The sequence below is a fragment of the Hippocampus comes genome, unplaced genomic scaffold, assembly GCF_001891065.2.
Source record: "Hippocampus comes isolate QL1 unplaced genomic scaffold, H_comes_QL1_v1.1 scaffold243, whole genome shotgun sequence".
In the NCBI taxonomy this organism is placed as follows: Eukaryota; Metazoa; Chordata; class Actinopteri; order Syngnathiformes; family Syngnathidae; genus Hippocampus; species Hippocampus comes.
The window spans coordinates 15,865-34,713 of NW_017805278.1; the positions used below are offsets into that span (position 1 = coordinate 15,865).

The following is an 18,849-nucleotide window of genomic DNA, read 5'->3' on the forward strand; positions in this document are numbered from 1 at the left end:
CACACACACACACACACACACACACACACACACACACACACACACACACAGAGGTCGGATCCCAGGAAAGTACAAGACGTGTTGCTTTGCTTTTACAACATCTGATACAGCGCACCCAGCGGAGTTAATCATTCCTGGGTGCCAGCCGTCTCATCTTCACTCACAGTTGGAGAACATTCTTTGCTCCTTTTTGGCATCGCTTTCATTTATTGTCAGTTTGTTCGGACGTGAGTGAGGGTTAACCATGCACTAAAGGAGTGAGTGATCTATCCAGTACGAACTTCACGCCATGTCGGTATCGTCATCTGTTGAACGGTCGGAATCTATTATACATTGACGTTGGAATTAAACAAGACAACGTTCCCAGAACACAGCGACCCTGTGATGTGATCACTGATTAGTAGTAAGGAACACTTATTCAAAGTTGCAACAACTAAACTTGACAATGGGAAACACATTTAACCACCCTACGGTTTTGGGTGCCAAGTATATTATCTACTCCTTTTAAAAAATAAAAAATAAATAAATAAAAAATTAAATCCCTGCAGTTTCATCCCCTGCTCTGCATGAGTGAAATCATAAATACTGGCCGGGGGTGAATGCTGGCGAGCGTATGCCAACGTTGGCGTACTGCGCAAGACTGTGGTGAGAAACTGGGATGGAATGCTCAGCCATCCCAATTTATTTTCATGCGTAGAAGTCAAAGCACTGAGGCTGAATTTTAGGTATTGCGTTCAAGTTATTGTTCAGGATTCATGACAGCGTTTTCAGTCGCTCAGACAAAAATTGTTTGTCCGTTCAAAGTTTCAAAAGTTTTTGAAAATGATCCAATGATGGTCGACGGACAGACCGAAGGGAGTCAGGTCAAGTGCGCTGTCGGGGGAGTTCAACTTTACCTCAGTCACCTGGGGGTTGATCAAGTCTCACCAGACTTCTAAAGTCAGGTAACAACCCAAAGTTAAAGACACGGGGATGCACGCTCGGTTTGAAGTTTAACAACGCCGACTCGCAGCTCACTAGTTTGGTTAGTTTAGTTCTGGGTACGATTCAAGAGGCATGGTAATTCAACACCAAGGCTTTTCACTTGGATCGACTCTACTGTGCGCAAACGATAAGTGGACCAAAAAAAAATAAAACAATGTTACTGTCTTCTTCCATTAAGTTTTCTATAAACTTAAGTCTGTATCCAACTAAGTGACTACTAAACCAGATGAGTCACACTCGGAAAACAGCAAAATAAAAAATAAAAATGTAAAAAAAAAAAAAAAAAAAACAACATGGCGGGCCGGTGCTTCTTAAACTGCCATTTGGGGGTAAACGCAGATGTGGAGGGTTTACCCGCCCTCGCTGGAAGCTTTGACCTTGACTTGAAAGCTGCCTCCCCTCTTGTCAAACATGCATTGTGTGCGCGCGCGCGCGCATGTGTGTGTTTTGTTTGTACTACAGTGTTTAGCGGAGGGTAATGGTAATTGTTAAAAAGCAAAAGCGGCTAAAGCTGCACCACGCAATGCGCCACCTATGCACTCCCATCTCAACGAGACTCATTCAAAACTTGTTTTTTAATGAAATAATAAATCAAGTTTGATCGCCTGCACGCCACTAAATACATTTGCAAATATTTTACAGACCTGCACACTCCCACCATGCACACAAAAAGGTCAGCGCCAAGTAAAGTCCAACTATAAATGACACAACTTTTCCCAGCCATTAAAGAAAAGTCCACGCTTTGAACACAAACGCTCAAGGCCGATGCCGTTTCCCATCCATCCCTCCCAAATAAAACCTCCCCGCCTCCTTAATATCGTGGATATGAAACGGCTGTGCACCAAGAAGCTGCACCTTCCTCTGTTAAGGAGTGGTAGGTGGTCCGTGCCAGCCAGTGGGAGTCAATCGTCGGGAATTTTAATCAAGAAAATAGCTACCCCCGTTGTCAACCCACACAGAAAGTAAAGCAGAGCATGACTGGGATTCAACCCTTATTTGTTACCTAGTCCAACTGGGTATTGTTTTTGAAAAACAGATAGATAGCCAGATAGGGGTATTAACGGCCACAGTCCGACACCAGTTTAGTTCTGTAGAAAACTCGACTTCAAATCTGTTGCATTAAACCCACAGCCGTAAATATGCTTTCGGTTAGCAACAAAATCTCGATCAAAGGTTACAAAGCTAAGAAATGAACACACTGTGTGTGCTAACCAAACAACAAAACTTGTCACGGCACAGTTTGGACAAAGTGCACGTATCTCTGAACTGTAATGTTCACAAGAAGAGTCCTGGCTGGTCCAGCAAGCTATAGGGCAGTGAAGCATTTCATCGGAGGGCGCTATGACGATGACAATAGATGCTTTATTGCAAGCAATCCACATTTTAGAGTTTGTTCATTAGAGAAGGTTGCTTTCTGTTTGATTGCAGCTGTGATTTGTTGTACTCTCAGAGTGCCGCTGATGCTATACAAGTTGGGATCATCTAACTGCAGCGAACTAGTAGTTTAGAGAGTGCTAAGAAGTCGAATTTACATTTGTATCAGCCCCAAATAAGAGGAATGCTTTTAATCTTGCAGAACTGCTGCAACGAACGATCAAACAATTGCATTTACAAGCTATAGCCATAAACAAAATTGCTGCGGACTAAGTGACTGTGACAACACTATCTGCATAAAACGAAACTTAGTGGTACATTCGCAGGAAGCAGCATTCATCAGTCAATCATTGTTTTGCAAAAACAACAACAACGAGGAATCAATGACTTGAAAAGCTGCATCGCTACAGTTCCAACTCTGAGAACAAAAAATGCGAGCGAGTGAGTGACTGATAGCGAGCGGACTGTTATTTACACGCGGTGCTAAGCGGTTGTTGAAATGCTCTTGTTTAAATTTAATGACCCCCAACACGCCGTCAGAAGGTGTTATTACACTGGAGGAGAACCACGTGTGCGGTAAAAAAAAAAAATGTTAACATGAAGGCACTCCTTGCGCTCAGAGTACAGTATTATTAAGGTTATAAAAAAAAAAACTACCATTACTGTTAAGTCAGAACGAGATTGTGCACACTCTGGCGATCTCTTGCACGACTGTTATCTGTCACCTGTTTAACCCACTCGTGAATTCAGTGGCGTTCAAGTGTCATCGGACAAAGCAACGCACGCAGCTCAGGGCCTTCCACTTGTTGCTTCAGCAGAAAATGTTTGACATGCAGCGAGTGTAGATTCTCGGGACTTTAAGCGAACCCCACCTCCACGCGTGGTGCCCGTACAGGCAAGAACAACAGTGTACATTAAAAATAATCCTAAAACAACACTACTCACCTTCACTGCCAGATGCGCAGTCGCACAAAGTTGTCGCGGCTCTGCGTCGCCACGACAAGTCACTTGGCGATATCTCGTCACACTCAAGTGTGGGATAAAGTGACAACTGCACGCTGTTCCCTGAAAGATTGCGTTCAAAACGAGCAACTGGTGAACCAGCTCCGAACCAGGGGGGCCAACTGGAACCTGGTCAAACGCACCACAGTGAGTTAAGCAAGATCCGGTTCATCCCTCCAAAATAAAGCGATTTCCTCACTTTTGCCAAGAGGCTATAACTAATTTGTCATCAAGGGGAAAAAAAGCCCAAAACTGCCAAGCAGACCCGTGTAATATAATTTATTTTTCAGTCCAGAGATTAAAAAAATACATTTAAAAACCCCGCTACTAAAAACACAGTGAGTCCTCTATATATTTTGCACTGCTTATCAAAATGATATTCGTTCTTTGCTTTGAACATGGGGGCAGATGACAGGGGTGACATCGGGGCCACATCTCCCCACTTTCATAATGACCGCACTCTGCCCCCACACCACCACGTGAGAATGCATCGATTTTTAGTTAAAAATACAGGCGTAGCTGTAAATCAAGTGCGAGCACATAAATCCACAGTGAGTGAACAATAATTCAATAAAAGGGGTGGATGAACACAAGTCTGTTACTACTACTACTACTGGGAAATAATTAACATCAGACATTAACAATGAAAACGTAATTCTGAGCAACTACTTACACAATGCCACATGGCATGCTGGGAGTTCCAGCCTCTATTTCTTCCTAAATTTGAATCATAGAATCCCATCTGTGTCGCTGATTTTGAAAATTTTGGCAGAAAAATTAAATAAAAAGTCTAATTGATATGGCGAACTCGTGGCCAGCTTGAAAGGCCTCACAGTTCCGAAGTTCATGATTTTTAATCTCAGCTCTGGCCTCCTTTGTGGCGTTTGCATATTCTCCCCAAGCCTCCAACATGCATGTTGAGTAAACTGAAGACCCCAAATTTTCCATGTGTGTGTAAATGTGCCCTGTCTGTCAATACGTGTGCACTCGGATTGACCGCTTTTCTCAAGCGTATCAGCTGGGATGGGCTCCGGCTCACCCATGACCCTCATGGGGACAAGTGCGACAGAAAATGGAAGGCTGGATATTTACATAATAAGAAAATGAAGTCTACTTGCCAGGTGCTGTGTGTTGCTGTCAACATGATAATCCTTCTTGGCAGGTATCATGAGTGATGTGCACAGAGTTCATGAAGAGTGACTGAAAAGCCAGGAGTGCACTGTTAAAATGCTAAACAGGAGTATGAATCATTGGTGATTTAAAATCTGGGCACGGTGGAATGGTGGTTAACACGGCTGACTTACAGTTCTGAGGTACGTTGTTCCTATGCAGTTTGCATGTTGTCCCCTGCGCTTGCGTGGGTTGTCCCGGATGCGCTGGCTTCCTCCCACATTCCTAAAAAAAAAAAAACACCCCACAACGTTAGGTCGATTTAATACTTAACTTCTAAAACGTGTCTGGGAGTGGTTGTTTGTGCATATATTCCCTGCAGTGGACTTGCGAGCAGTCCAGAGTGAACAGAATTGCACAATGGAGGAATACAAGAAGTCCCAAGTGGTCGAAATCATATTAAAGCACTGTTTGTCGGAGAGTCTTTCCAATGCAAAAAAAATGTACAAAAATACAACGCGCAACCTCATCCACCTTTCCTTTTTGAGTCCTGCTGAGTTGTCGTGAGCAAGGCCTCAAAACGATTCATCAGCATCCGTTCAGATTGCTCTGACATCCCGACCATGCATCGTATTTCTGATTTTCTATGAGCTGTTGTGATCTCTTGTATTCGCCCGTGATTTCTTTGACTGATGTTTCAGCTAAACGATGAGCATCAGTTCATTCGCATACAATTTTGGGATGGAATCACACCTTCTGATTACTCAACCGAATGAACAAACGAGCTGGGCGGAGGTGTGGCCGCTACTTTCCGCTCAACTCCTGAGCTCTGTGTGTGGAAGGGAAATTGCCAACAAAAGCCCGAGGCTGCAAGAAAACAATGTGGCATTTAAAAAACAGAGTTAGATTAACGCATGCTTTGATACAGCCGAGGCATCAACCAGCAAACTCATGACTTTCTTTTTTTTTTTTTTAATGGAAAGAAAACGAAAACCCCCCCATCCTCAAAAACGGGAAAATAAGAATAATTTCAGATGTCGACAAAATGGATCCTTTCTGAGCTGTAGTAATACTCTCGCCGGCTTCAGTTCCCTTCTCGACACTTGCTCACTGCCACAAGTCAGGATGTGTGTCTAAATTGTCATTTTCATCCTTGTAATTTTCCCCTCCGAACACAGACCACCACCTACCACCTTACCTGCGAAGATAATCTTTCCAAATTACGATGCACTCATTTCTCTACCTCTCAAAAGCCAATTTGGGTGATTACGTTTTTGTGGTTGCTCAATCCGTCGCTGCTTCAGAAGCTCATCTGACGCGGGAAGGTAATGGACTCCCGTCTTTACGTTCGGACACACACACACGCACGCAACAAGCTACGAGGTGCAAAATGTGCTATAAGTCACTCCAGCTGCAGCTTTCACATCCATCATCTGGTTCACAGCGCTTTGATGACTGATTTTTTTTTTCCCCAGCCAAAGCTGGGATATTAACAATTGGCTTTGCGATACCAAATTTGATAAGTTTTACATTGTATCTCCAGTTGTTCTGTGACCCGAAGACATTTTTTTTTCTCCAAATAATAACTCTGCTCTTACTTTGTTTTATTTAGAAATTCCCCGACTCCCCTTTCTTTAATATGCTGACTGCTGTACACTGGAAGCAACATTTTATGGCAGTCATAAGGCCGATTGTACATCTTGTGTATCTTCCTTTTGCATCGTTATAAAATAATCGCTGTCAAATGATTAAAGGCAATAATTCTGTGTGGAGACTTGTTCGGCACAAACTGTCAAGCATGCCCGTAGTGCCCTTGCAGGCTTCTATTTCTTCTTAACAGGAAATCATAATTTACTTTCATTTTAAAGTGTATATTCTTTGTTGACTTTTTCCATCGCTTAGTTCTGGCAGCAACAGTGCTTGTTGAGTTCCCACTCACTGACGGTGTAAAATTGAGTGGGAACAGTTGATTGTGCAACCAGTCTTGGTACGTACCGGGCATTGGAAGGTGAAATATAGTTGGGAAGCGGAGAACGCTCGGCTGGGGGTCCTGACCTCCCCGCTTTTGTTGGCATTCGCCCCCTTAAAACACAAACACACACATGAAAAAAAATCAAATGGGCATTCAGCGTAACAGAAAACGGCTTTGTCCATTGCTGGTCTAAAATATGGTGAAGAGAGCAATATGGTGGATGCTTCCATCAGTGATTGACTAACTATAACTATAACTAATAATTTGTCTAATAAATGTGACCTTGTGCTTTTTTTCTTGTCAGATTAAAAAAAAACAACAACCACCACCACCACCACCCTGTATTTAATAGAGTGTGATATTGGCTTTATTTGATTTCTAAATGTAATTCATTTCTGCATATGGCCTGGAAGCGCAACAACATTTTTTCTGTTGTAAGTTTGGAGTCTTGCGCGATTGCTATTATTATAACGCAATCATATTGACAGTGTTGTTGTCCATGGTTATTTAATCACAATTTTTTGGAGGGGGGTGTTTTTCTTTTCGGGCGGAAACAGCTGGCAGAGAGAAAGGAGAAGTCCTATGTGCCCATAGAGAGAGATGGAGTCATCAGTAAGAGGAACACAGATGGTTATACCCTCCTTTCAAATTCATCATCCCAAAGAATTGTCCTCCAAAGTTCCTATTTGGCAGCGCCGATTCCGTTTACTGCGAAGTGTAACATAAACTCGGCTTGTAAACACTTGACGAGCTGACTCACCATTACGTTTCCGGTTCCATGATCCCCACGGGAAACCTGACGTTCCATCGGAGTCTTTCCATCGTCCCAAAAGCAAAGAAAAGTGGGATGTTTTCCAAAACGGTTTGCGTCAAAAGCAGGAATTAAAACTGCTTGACCTCAAGGCTGGCAAGGTCAGGCCAAGGTCAGAGGTTCATGCTGACCTTTGAGGCATGGGACAGGGCGGCATCACATGCTGCCAGCTTTGTAGAAGTGAGAGTGGGAAGTTATTGCTCATATTTCGGCGATCTGGCACACGAGGTGACGCTGGGGGGCACCGCTTTGCTTTTTGGGTCGCTGGACTCTCGCACTGTGGGAAAACATTTCAGTTGCCATCCTCGAATATATTGCAGTGAAAAATATAACAAATATTATCCCAAAAAAATAAAATAAAATAAATAAAATAAAGCATTTTCAGGAAGAAAAAAAAACTAAATTTAAACCAGATGAATTAAAATAAATCCTCTTCCTGCTTTCCACTTACCTCTGCGGCTTATATTGCACCGGCTGGATGGCGAGTCGAACAGTTCATTGGTGCCTTTGCCGGCCACGCGTAGCCTTGGGTTTAAATGTGCCTAGTAAGAATTGGGACAGCAAGACAAAGGACGCAATAGAAACTTGAAAATGGTCAAGTGCTGAGGACATGCTCTACATTTTGATCTTAAACATTAAAGTGGAGCGGGAAAGAAAGAAATTGAGAAGAGGGCGAATAAATACTTTTTGACAGCACCGAATGCCTGCGCTGAGCAGAGTTAGAAAAATAACACTCATAAATCAGAGGGGGTCAGCAACTGATCTCTCGCGAAATCTCAAATTTCACACACTGCAACCAAACTTGTCCCTGTTCGTTTAACTTAATCGATCCCACAATTGTTGACTTGGAGGCTGTCTTGAGCGAGTGACTCGAGAACAGTTCCAGCTGCTCCATGGACTAAACCTATCAAAAAACACAATTTTAGTTCCGGTGAAAGGTAATTCCAAACAATCTATTCTTGGCGGTTTATGCAACCCCAAACAGGACAAGTGCAGGGCACATATAAACAAACAAATCCTTCACGCTCACATTCAGACCTTTTAGAGTCTTCAGTGAATCCGACAAGCATATTTTTGGAATGTGGGAGGAAGCCGGCGTGCCTGCAGAACGATACACGGGAAGGTCAGAGCCCAAAGCCCAAGGAACAAAGGCGGTAAAATGATGACACGTGCAAAAGATAGTGCAGGCTGACAGAAAGAAAAGGAAAAAGTCAAATGACGGTGTTCAAAGCAGCGCATTTCAGCATTGTGCATTGTATTGGACTTGTCACAACCAACATAGGTTGCCATAACAAAGAGCAAGGGAAGTAGCACACACTCCCTTTTGGCGTAGCGGTACTATCAGTTCAATGGCACCTGGAGATGTTTTTTTTTTCCTCTTTCTGATAAGTCAGCAATAATTAGCACTGAGATATGGTTGATTGAGCACTCTGTATTTAAAAAAAAAAAAAAGTCAACTCACATCATAATACATTGTGGCATAGCTTGGTGCAATCAAAGAAAAATGCTTGAATGAGCCCAGTTAGCTTTTTACTAACAAGTCTGCGTAAGCTAAACTAAAAAGGAAAAAAAAATAAAAAGACAGAGGGAAGAATTCTTTTGATCACACGAGTCAAGGCCAGACCAGACTGTGATCAGGAGATTTATGTCTCTACACTTATACAGCTGGATCATGACTATCTGTGATATTTTTTTTTCCTCTCTCTCTTTTTTGTGCTCTCTAAATGTGCCCTTTTCCACATCATAAAAAAAAACAATGTATCCATAAACTGTGGAAGGTTTCAGATTCTGTTGATTTCTTTACAGAGGCCAAAAACCAGGAATGACTTTTTATATTTTTCCCCTGTCCGGTTTGGATGAGCATTCTATTCTGCAAGAGATTTACGCGACCGCTATTGTAAGATTTATTTTATAGAGGACAGAAAAGACAATGAAGCGTGTCATTGCGAGAGTACGCTCAGTCAGATTACTTTAACTTCATTAGTCAAGGCGGACAATTACACGAGACATCTGGTGGTGTTGGCATGCGAGTCTACTTTGTCGCAGGTGCTCTCATCATGTCGATAGCAGATTAGCGATAAAGCATTTTGTCGTGCTTTTTATCACCTTTTGTAAAGTATAAAAAGTATATTACAGTTTACCGTTATGACAGAACTCCGCAGCGCCTGTCCTGATGAAGATCAGAAGGCTTGGTGTAACTGTGATAACACTAATTCAAAAAATCATCGCATTGGCTCCCTTTGAGTTTCAGGATCGATTTTAAGTTAGCCGATGTTCGTATACCTGAGGAGGGGTGCACTTTTTTAGCCTCACTTAACAAACCCACTTCGCCCATCCCACCGAGTCAGACCAAAGCCTTCACTCATCAGGCTAATTCTAAGCTAGAATTAGCACTGTAAACACACCAGCATGCCTGTGGCCCTCACGAAGATAAGCAGGTCGGACAACGCATGAATGAATGGATGAACAAATCGACACAAATTAAATGTGCACGTGCGCCCTGGTGTCACAAGTCCAGTTTGTGAAATTTGAGTTGGAGAGCTCAGTGTCCAATTTTCATGTACCAAGCTTTTAATAATTGGCCAGAATTGTGATCACAAAGATGGAAAGGTTTACAGAGTGTGTGGGAGAGGTCGAGAGAGCAAGAGAGAGCGAGAGAGCGAGAGAGCGAGAGAGAGAAACTGCAGAGAGATTTGCATGTCATTTTTGCTGCTGGTTTCCTGCAAAAGACGAAAGATTATTTACTGCCGCAGAGCGGCGTGCCTCACATACTCGTTTGGTACACGTTGTGATGTGGGAGTAATGCAGCTCCACTGAACAGCAATTAAAACCATCCAGACTGTTAAAAAAAAAAAAAAAAAAGTGCATATAACCACACAGCCCACACAATTATTCCACATTTAATTTCTGAGAAATATTATGCAGCTCTTTTTAATTCACAGGTTCAAGAGTGTTATTTTAGTGGGTTTCGAGTTTTATGGCGCGTTCTTAAAATCAGGCCAATGAGAATAAATCAAATTCATCTATTCCACAGAAAACACACATTCCTCCGCATCTGTCATTCATCCCAAATTTCCCCTTGGGAAATTGTTTTCGTCTGTCCTTCCAAGGGGTAGACACCACCCACTTTTAAAACATTCCATTTATAATATATTTAGTTTATATGTAGGCTTTGTTTAGAATCACCTTAGATAAACCTACATCAGCCAGTCCAACTGTTCACATACGAGGGGGGGAAAAAAAACCTCCACTGCAAACTCTGAGGTCCACTATCTCAAAAGTGGAGTACTATACACACAAACTGATTTTTAGATATCGTTTGAAATGTGAGAGACTCCACATAGGACAAGGAAATAGAAGACTAATAGCAAGAGGCGAGGCTCATCATACACTTTCCTCACAAGATTGTTCTATTTTTGTTTTTAATCCTTATTTTTGGGCTGTTAAGAGCGCTTAAAATACTTATATTTCATAGTTTGAAGAAGTGTTGGGATGGGCGGGGGGGGGGGGCGGGGTGGGGGGGGGTTTGGTATTGGAAATCACATCAAGTATTGCTTCCCTAAAAGCTTGTAGAAGTTAACAACGCGACCCCCGAGGAGAGCAGACAAGGACGATGTGCAGATGTAGCAGACTGCGGCCAAATACTGTACTTTTATATTTTACCCCTTCTCAGCAATAACAACGACTCCATTGATGGATCGAGGCAGGCTGCCACGCAATGTCAGTTTGACGTTGTTTGGTTAAAAGAAGTCTCCTCGCCATTGTCGTCAAGGTATGTTTGCAACCATCTGGAACAGTTCGAGCCCCGTCAAGACGGACAGAGAACCATTGAAATACAATCAAAGCGGAAAGATAATGTATAATGTTCCGCAGCCACAAAAATTCTGCCGGTTTTCTGCATGGGGAATTCATCAAATCGAGCGATTGTGTTTCTTCCCGACCAAACTTAAAAGCCATTTCATGACTTGGCCGAGCGCGTTTGCAAATGAATCACGCCGTCAGCGAGGAGACGCGAGGCGTGTTTACGACATTTTGTTTTGACGCGAACTGGCAGATTTAAAGTACACTGGTCACAGTTGAGTTTCAGACGCAGATTAGCGCGAGACTATGCGTCATAAACGAACACACAACATTATGCGTGTCAAGATAAATTACAATGATCCAGGAAGAAAACAGCCAGACGGGCTTCTAGGCTGTAAACTTTTTTGTTTTATTGTTCTCCGTCTTGTGAGAATCGTTTTGTGCCTAGAATGCTTTTATCATTTTTATTTACAATTTGGTATTAAATCAGACTCCACAGGAGAACTATTGATTAGACATATCTTTATTCATTTTCAAGTTATTTATATACAGTATAGCACAATGGCCTAATTTGGTGAGGTTCAGTTTGACTTCGTTTCCTGTGTGGAGGAGGCATGTGTTGGTTTTCCTCTCGTATAGTCCAAAAACATGAAAGTTAGTTTCAAAGGTGCAAAACAGTCCGTAGCTATGAATGCGAGTGGTTGAGTCTTTAAATGTACCTTGCAAATGAATTAGCTGGGATTAGCCTCTCGCTCGCCCTCATCGCTCACGAGGACAAGCATGTTTTTAATAGCTTTATAAGCAAACTTCTCTTCCATCAAAAGGAGGAAAGAAACGGAACATTTTAAGTTGCAGTATGATTTATTAATTCTCTTAAGCACACTGTGGCTTTATGATAAATACCGGACAACAAAAAATAATTCCTAAAGACGGTTCACCCCTGACGTCCCATGGTGCGCTCCCATAAAAACTATTTTCTGTGCTTGAAATGATCAGCAAAGGTTTCAATCATCTTGCGGGAAGAAAAAAAAAAAAAAAGAATGTGGTGAGCAGGAGCAGCATAACTAGTGTTACAGTGCCCCCTCGCGGTCTATCTCCTCACTTACACCAACCTGTCGCCGCCTCTGACGTTAAAAAGCTCCATCCACCCAAACATCTCTCCATCAATCATTCTGTCCAGGCCCTGGCTTTACTGGGACCAAAATTATTAACTTGTAATATTTCACAATAATTTTTTAATTGGTTATCTGATGGCAATATGTAAAATATACTTTTTTTTGGACAAAAAATCAGTTTTTGATACATATGTGGGACTGTATTTTAATGTTTGTCATTTCGTGGCACTTGGAGAGCTAGGTTTTATTTTGAAGTGGTAATCAGTGCAAAAAGATTGACAACCACTGCGATAGCGAAAATGAAATTCAATATTGTGGAAGCTGCCAGTCAAAATTACTGATTATGATTCACATGCAAGAAATTGGTAATGCTTAACATCCATCCATCCATTTTCTCATCCACTTACCCTCACAAGGGTCGCGGGCGTGGTGGAGCCGATCCCAGCTGTCTTCGGGCATTCGTGACCAGAGGGCCGCCGTAACGCTTAACAAGTAAATAAAAATGAAATCATACATAAAACTGTGCCAATCCTGATATATTTTCAATGACAAAACATGCACAATTAGTGTGCGTGTGTGAGTGTGAGTGTGTACACACACACACACAAAAACAGACAAACCCTGAGTAGATGTTGATACAAAGGGAGGAGTTCAGTGAACTGTAAGACACTAATGGGATCTCTGACAATATAATTAACTAATGAGGCTGATGGAAAGGACAGCACTCCATCACCCGACACCCACCGCACTCCCCTTTCCCAAAATGAGCCCCCCCCCCCCCCGGCGATGCAATGGCATCCCATGTGGTACTGTGGCTTTATGATAAATACCGGACAACAAAAAATAATTCCTAAAGACGGTTCACCCCTGACGTCCCATGGTGCGCTCCCATAAAAACTATTTTCTGTGCTTGAAATGATCAGCAAAGGTTTCAATCATCTTGCGGGAAAAAAAAAAAAAAAAAGAATGTGGTGAGCAGGAGCAGCATAACTAGTGTTACAGTGCCCCCTCGCGGTCTATCTCCTCACTTACACCAACCTGTCGCCGCCTCTGACGTTAAAAAGCTCCATCCACCCAAACATCTCTCCATCAATCATTCTGTCCAGGCCCTGGCTTTACTGGGACCAAAATTATTAACTTGTAATATTTCACAATAATTTTTTAATTGGTTATCTGATGGCAATATGTAAAATATACTTTTTTTTGGACAAAAAATCAGTTTTTGATACATATGTGGGACTGTATTTTAATGTTTGTCATTTCGTGGCACTTGGAGAGCTAGGTTTTATTTTGAAGTGGTAATCAGTGCAAAAAGATTGACAACCACTGCGATAGCGAAAATGAAATTCAATATTGTGGAAGCTGCCAGTCAAAATTACTGATTATGATTCACATGCAAGAAATTGGTAATGCTTAACATCCATCCATCCATTTTCTCATCCACTTACCCTCACAAGGGTCGCGGGCGTGGTGGAGCCGATCCCAGCTGTCTTCGGGCATTCGTGACCAGAGGGCCGCCGTAACGCTTAACAAGTAAATAAAAATGAAATCATACATAAAACTGTGCCAATCCTGATATATTTTCAATGACAAAACATGCACAATTAGTGTGCGTGTGTGAGTGTGAGTGTGTACACACACACACACAAAAACAGACAAACCCTGAGTAGATGTTGATACAAAGGGAGGAGTTCAGTGAACTGTAAGACACTAATGGGATCTCTGACAATATAATTAACTAATGAGGCTGATGGAAAGGACAGCACTCCATCACCCGACACCCACCGCACTCCCCTTTCCCAAAATGAGCCCCCCCCCCCCAGTCGATGCATTGCTCTCCCATCTGCTACTGTTTGTCTCCCTCCATTTTACTCATGTGCACCTTCATTATTTCATGGATTACTTACAGCCTCCGTGTTTTGTTTCCGCACTCATCAGCTCCAATAAGTGGAGGTCAGACGCTTTCAATTGGAAGTTAATGAATCGCCATACAGGTGCACATTTTAATCATTATTTCTGTATGACTTATATTTAATTCTGATATTTGTTCCATCCAACCATCCGTTCGTTCGATGGATTTTTAACTTTGGCAACAGCCATCATCTTGTGCAAGCTGATATCTGCTCCCGCATGTTTTATACCTTATTTGCCGTCACTGAGTGAGGGGAGTGCGCGTTGCTTCGCAGTGTGAGCCTGACACCAGCTGGGCCATAAATCCTCCTGTGCGAACTGTGTGACTTGCAGCTTTTACCACCTGCCTGTTGTGATTACAACTTGCGCTCAGTGGGATGACACATTTGGACGAAAGACAAGCCTGCTGTGACTTCGACTTCGTGCATGTGAGAGCTCATACTCATCGGAGTCTGAACTGCAGGCGCACAACTTAATTGAATGGCGATTAAATTTCACTTTTTTCATTCAACGGAAAAAAAAAAAAAGGTTACACTTGGAAGAATTCTTTTGGTCACACCTTTGACCAGATGTATATGAATCAAGAACGCAAACAAACCTACATAAGTGCTAGTTAACGGTTAACCTGCGGTCATGCTTCATTTGCCAGTTACCGCTATAGAACCCTAAAAGGTTCTGCTCTGGAGAGGTCACGAATGTGTGATGCCGATGTTGCTGGCGTGCCTGTAGCCCACGACATGAAAATCAGTGACATTGTGCTCCACTGTCACTGGCTTGATTTATAGCGCGCAGCCAAAAAAAAAAAAAAAAAGTTCCCTTTGTGCGCCGGAATAAAAGCCTGGAATGTTGAACCCTCCACTGATCGGGTAGTGTCTTGTACTTAAAAAAAAAAAAAAAAAAGGAACATGCTAATCATTAAGCCATCCTGCAGCCAACGTTATATGCAATCACTCTAATGAGCGTGTTTTATGTTAGCGTTGAGCGGATACTTGAGCAAGCACACAGTTAGATTTAGAGAGCAGAGCTCATTTCATTGTACTTTGATTTTTTTTCCATTTTCTCCCCAAAACCCCTGTCCAAATTTCTGGACCACCGACCCTACCACTGAACACGTTAGGGTTATATTCCAACAGTAGGGGGCAGCATTATTAAGTGTAGCATAGAATGAGATGTATTCAAGTGAACTAAATCTGGTGTTGAATATTGAAGATGATACAATAGCAGACACCTGATAATGAGGAAGAAATTATTTTTTAATTGTCTAGTTGTACTTACCCTGATTGAGTGATTTATGGGGCAGCGTGGTACCTCGGTGTTTAGCGGGACTGTGTCAGAGTTCTTACCGTCGGGGTTTCAATTTCGAGACAGGTCATCTAGCGTGCAGCAGTTTTCTCTGTGTACTCTGGCTTGTTTTCCATTTTTTTAGCATTTTGGGGTGGCCCACGGCCCTGGATCCCACAAAAATAGATCCTCCCCTGTAAAGAGCACATTTCCACATTCAAAGCCAAAACAAGAGGAATTTGTATCATAATTGAAAATCATTAATTGGTTACGTAGGGCAAAACATTTTTTTCTCTGCAGAAACCGACTTATCTTAAATCATGGTCGAGAATGTTCCTACCATTTTAGTTCTAAGATGTTTTTTTTTCATGTCTAGGAAAGCTCTACATAATTTCATAATGACCTTACCTCGTGAAGGGGTGGCACATACCAAGAGAACGAGGTGCAGATGCAATCCTATGTTTTCACGTTTGGTCATCACAGTCCACCTGCAACGAGGCCAATCAGATGCACCTAATGGAGCTATACTACATGCACGGGCCTCGCAATTTAGCAAGCAAACATGTCTGATAAAAATCAGACATGTTTGACAAAATACAGGTTGAAATGACCGCAACACATCAGTCTCTATGTAGATGTACAAACGTGCATTTCATTATAACAACATTTTGGCCCGGAACTCGTGCTACTCCTTCTTGTTCTTTGGTATTTTCCAACGGTTATGGATACACTGTGGCGTGATGCTGCCTCTTACAGGTCGATCTTGGTACTACAATATACATGTAAAAGCATTGTCTCAATGCCACAACCCAAAACGCATTTCTGCATATGAACATATTTTCATCGGCCATCCCGCTTTTGTGTCGTTTGTAGTAGAAACCGTGTCCCCATCTGGCTATACATGTCCTGATTATTTGCTGCAGCAGTCGGATTGATTCCTAGTGAGGAGAAAAAAAATCAATAGGCAAGGGATAAAATAGCCACTGAGTTTAGGCGTATATGTAACACCATAAAACCTGTAAATAAGACTTATTACCTCAGTCAATGATGTTGCCGTGTGTTGTTTTTTTTTTTTTCAGGGGGAGCAGGATAAAACACTTTTACCAAATTTTGTGAAGGGGTGGCTGAAGAAGGCCCTCCAAGATTGTAAAGGCCCACCATGAGATCGTAAACGGCTTAGTCCCATCTGTCTAACCGCAACTAATCTTAGATCCATCTCCAATAACCAGAACATAGCCTGATAGCCACAATGTCTTCTCTTTTGTCAAAGGAATTTCTATTCTCTTTTTTAAGCCCCAATGGACCTATTCCCCTCCCCAGACAACACAAACGCCAAATAATCTAACATTAACATCTTGCGTGATTCTCAATCTCTCAGAAATAGCCTGTTTGTAATTATACACACCACATGACCAAAGACCCAAAAAAAAAAAACCCCAGTGCTCCGCAATTTATTTTCTTTCTTTGAAGATTTTATTTAATCCTTTTCAGTCACAATAGAACCCTCAATATCAAAACAGTATAATCTTCAGCCACCATCTTAGTGAGGAAGTGGTCTGCTCACAAATAATCGAACAAACAGGATTTTTCTGTCGCTTTTGTTCAGCCTGGCCATCACAGACGAAAAAAAAAGTGTATAAACAAACAAGAATGCTCAGCGTTTATCTCGAACTCATTAACGGGGTTTTCACTTAGTCACTGTATGCATCACGGAGAGTAAAACCAACGCAGCCAGCTAGATGACGGACACAGGAAGTCTCCGATAGGCCCCGTTGAAAGTGGAAGACACGAGTCTCTCCCCTTTCCACACATGCTTGTGAATGTGCCACCGTGGATTTATCTTTGGCTCCGCGCCTGCTGGTGTCCATGCTGCGTTTAAGTCCTTTATCAGGTGTCAGCTGCGGGTTCGGTGTCACCCAAGTCGTGTTGGTTTCCGTTCACACTTTGCTTTTAAAGTGAGGCGGTAGGCAAATAGAAGCGCCCGCAACACTTTCTAGCAAGCGCCGAAGAAGTGTGAAAAATAGTTTGTCATTACAGCGCATCTAAGCAAATGAGATTTCATTCCTCCCCAAAATCCTATCCTTCAATTCTCTTTCCTTTTTGTTTGTAAAGCGGCAAATTACTGTATATACTCTATAGTACACTTTTAGTCAACAATCCAACCTGTCTGCACAGTCAGAAAAGTCCCACGGCTGGCCGTGGGAAGAAAGGAACATAAAAGGATAAGTGAATGGACGGTTGAAATGCAGTGTTGTCTTGTCTGCATTATTGCATTTAGCGGCTGATCAGTTGGCAGGAAAAGGCAGCAGGCAGTGTGGGAATGTCACAACAGAGTTCAGACACCGCAGTGGTCTCACAGCTTCTTAATAGGACGTGAGAGAAGATGTAAAGTCATGCCCAGATACTGGCTGGCCTGATTAGTTGGATTCAAAGAAAGTTCCAGTTCTGAAGCAGAACTTGGTTTGAAGCCACAGTACGAAGTGTAAGTTAAAGGCAGCAAACTTGCATCTTTCAGTAAGATGTATATCAGCTAAATATGTTCAGGTGTTGTACAATATTATGCATCTTACAATTTGTAGGTGACAAATGTGTTCGACATAAATTGCATAATGCGGTAGATAAAACTGGAAGGACATGTTGAAAGTAAACAGTGCGCATACATCATTTGAATTCGGATTGGGAATCTTGATCTTGGGCTGGAATTTTCTCCCTCCCTTTGATGCTTCTCCAAGGGTAACTATTTATACAGTACAGTCACCACTTGTTGTCTGGAAAGTGCGAGCCCGTGTTGCTCTGTAGGCCCTCACTGCACACTCGCATGTAAACACGGTCGTGCTCAGAATGCTGCCCTCTTATCAACAGGAACCTAAAGTTCCTCCAGTGGAAATGTCTTTGTTCCCCCTTCGACTGCCACACAATGAGCGCGACTCTCTGGAGTCGTCTGAAGGCAGAGCACCGCAAGACTTTGCTCATTCCACACATAGCACAGTCAAGGCGCTGACCTTGGCGAGAAGCTATTAAGATTGTTTTCGGAGGAACACAAACACATACGGTCGTTGTGGTACACAACATCTGTCACAGCAAGGGCCTGCAAAAATATCTGGAATACGATCGCTTGGAGTAAGGAAGCCACGATAAGCCGTGATCAGAACGGTCGGAGGAGAAAAAGTACGGAGAAGGAAATTAAAAAGCCCATCATTTAATGGATCATCGAAGCATGTTGAGCCGCTTAACATGGAACCTATCAAATTGTTTAATTTCATTATGTTGGTGTGTAAAAGCAAACCGTCACTGTCCGAATACCCACGGACCTAAATGTATTATCCGCAATGAGACACGCAAACACGGACGCACATGAGACCCACATGCAAACACAAAAGCATGGATATCCCCCATAATGAGTTGCCTCATGGCATCAGTCAGCCTGAGCTCCGTGCCTTTATCGTGATGTCTTTAACCACATTACATCCCCCCCCCCCCCCCCCCCC

At 42.5% G+C, this 18,849-nt stretch overlaps 1 protein-coding gene and 1 long non-coding RNA gene across 6 annotated transcripts in view; both read right to left on the reverse strand.

The window, feature by feature from the left end:
- The window catches only part of esr2a (estrogen receptor 2a), a 16,542-nt gene extending 13,088 nt beyond the window's left edge, over positions 1 to 3,454 (reverse strand). For 3 of the 4 annotated variants that reach the window (XM_019870759.1, XM_019870756.1, XM_019870757.1), the window contains exon 1: positions 3,304 to 3,453. The gene's annotated coding sequence lies outside the window, so the exon portion shown is untranslated. Of the gene's footprint in view, positions 1 to 3,303 lie in introns of all 4 variants that reach the window. The other variant, XM_019870758.1, reaches the window with a different exon arrangement.
- Positions 3,455 to 4,472: 1,018 nt separating this feature from the next.
- LOC109516304 (uncharacterized) lies at positions 4,473 to 8,283 on the reverse strand. 2 transcript variants are annotated; one of them, XR_002168325.1, is made up of 6 exons: positions 7,705 to 8,283; positions 7,385 to 7,530; positions 7,203 to 7,256; positions 6,466 to 6,552; positions 4,665 to 4,740; positions 4,473 to 4,560 (listed from the first exon to the last, which is right to left on the reverse strand). It is a non-coding gene; the product is annotated as an uncharacterized LOC109516304 (long non-coding RNA). The 2 variants fall into 2 exon arrangements; XR_002168324.1 differs by having other exon boundaries at positions 4,665 to 4,755.
- Between the last annotated feature and the right edge of the window lie 10,566 nt (positions 8,284 to 18,849).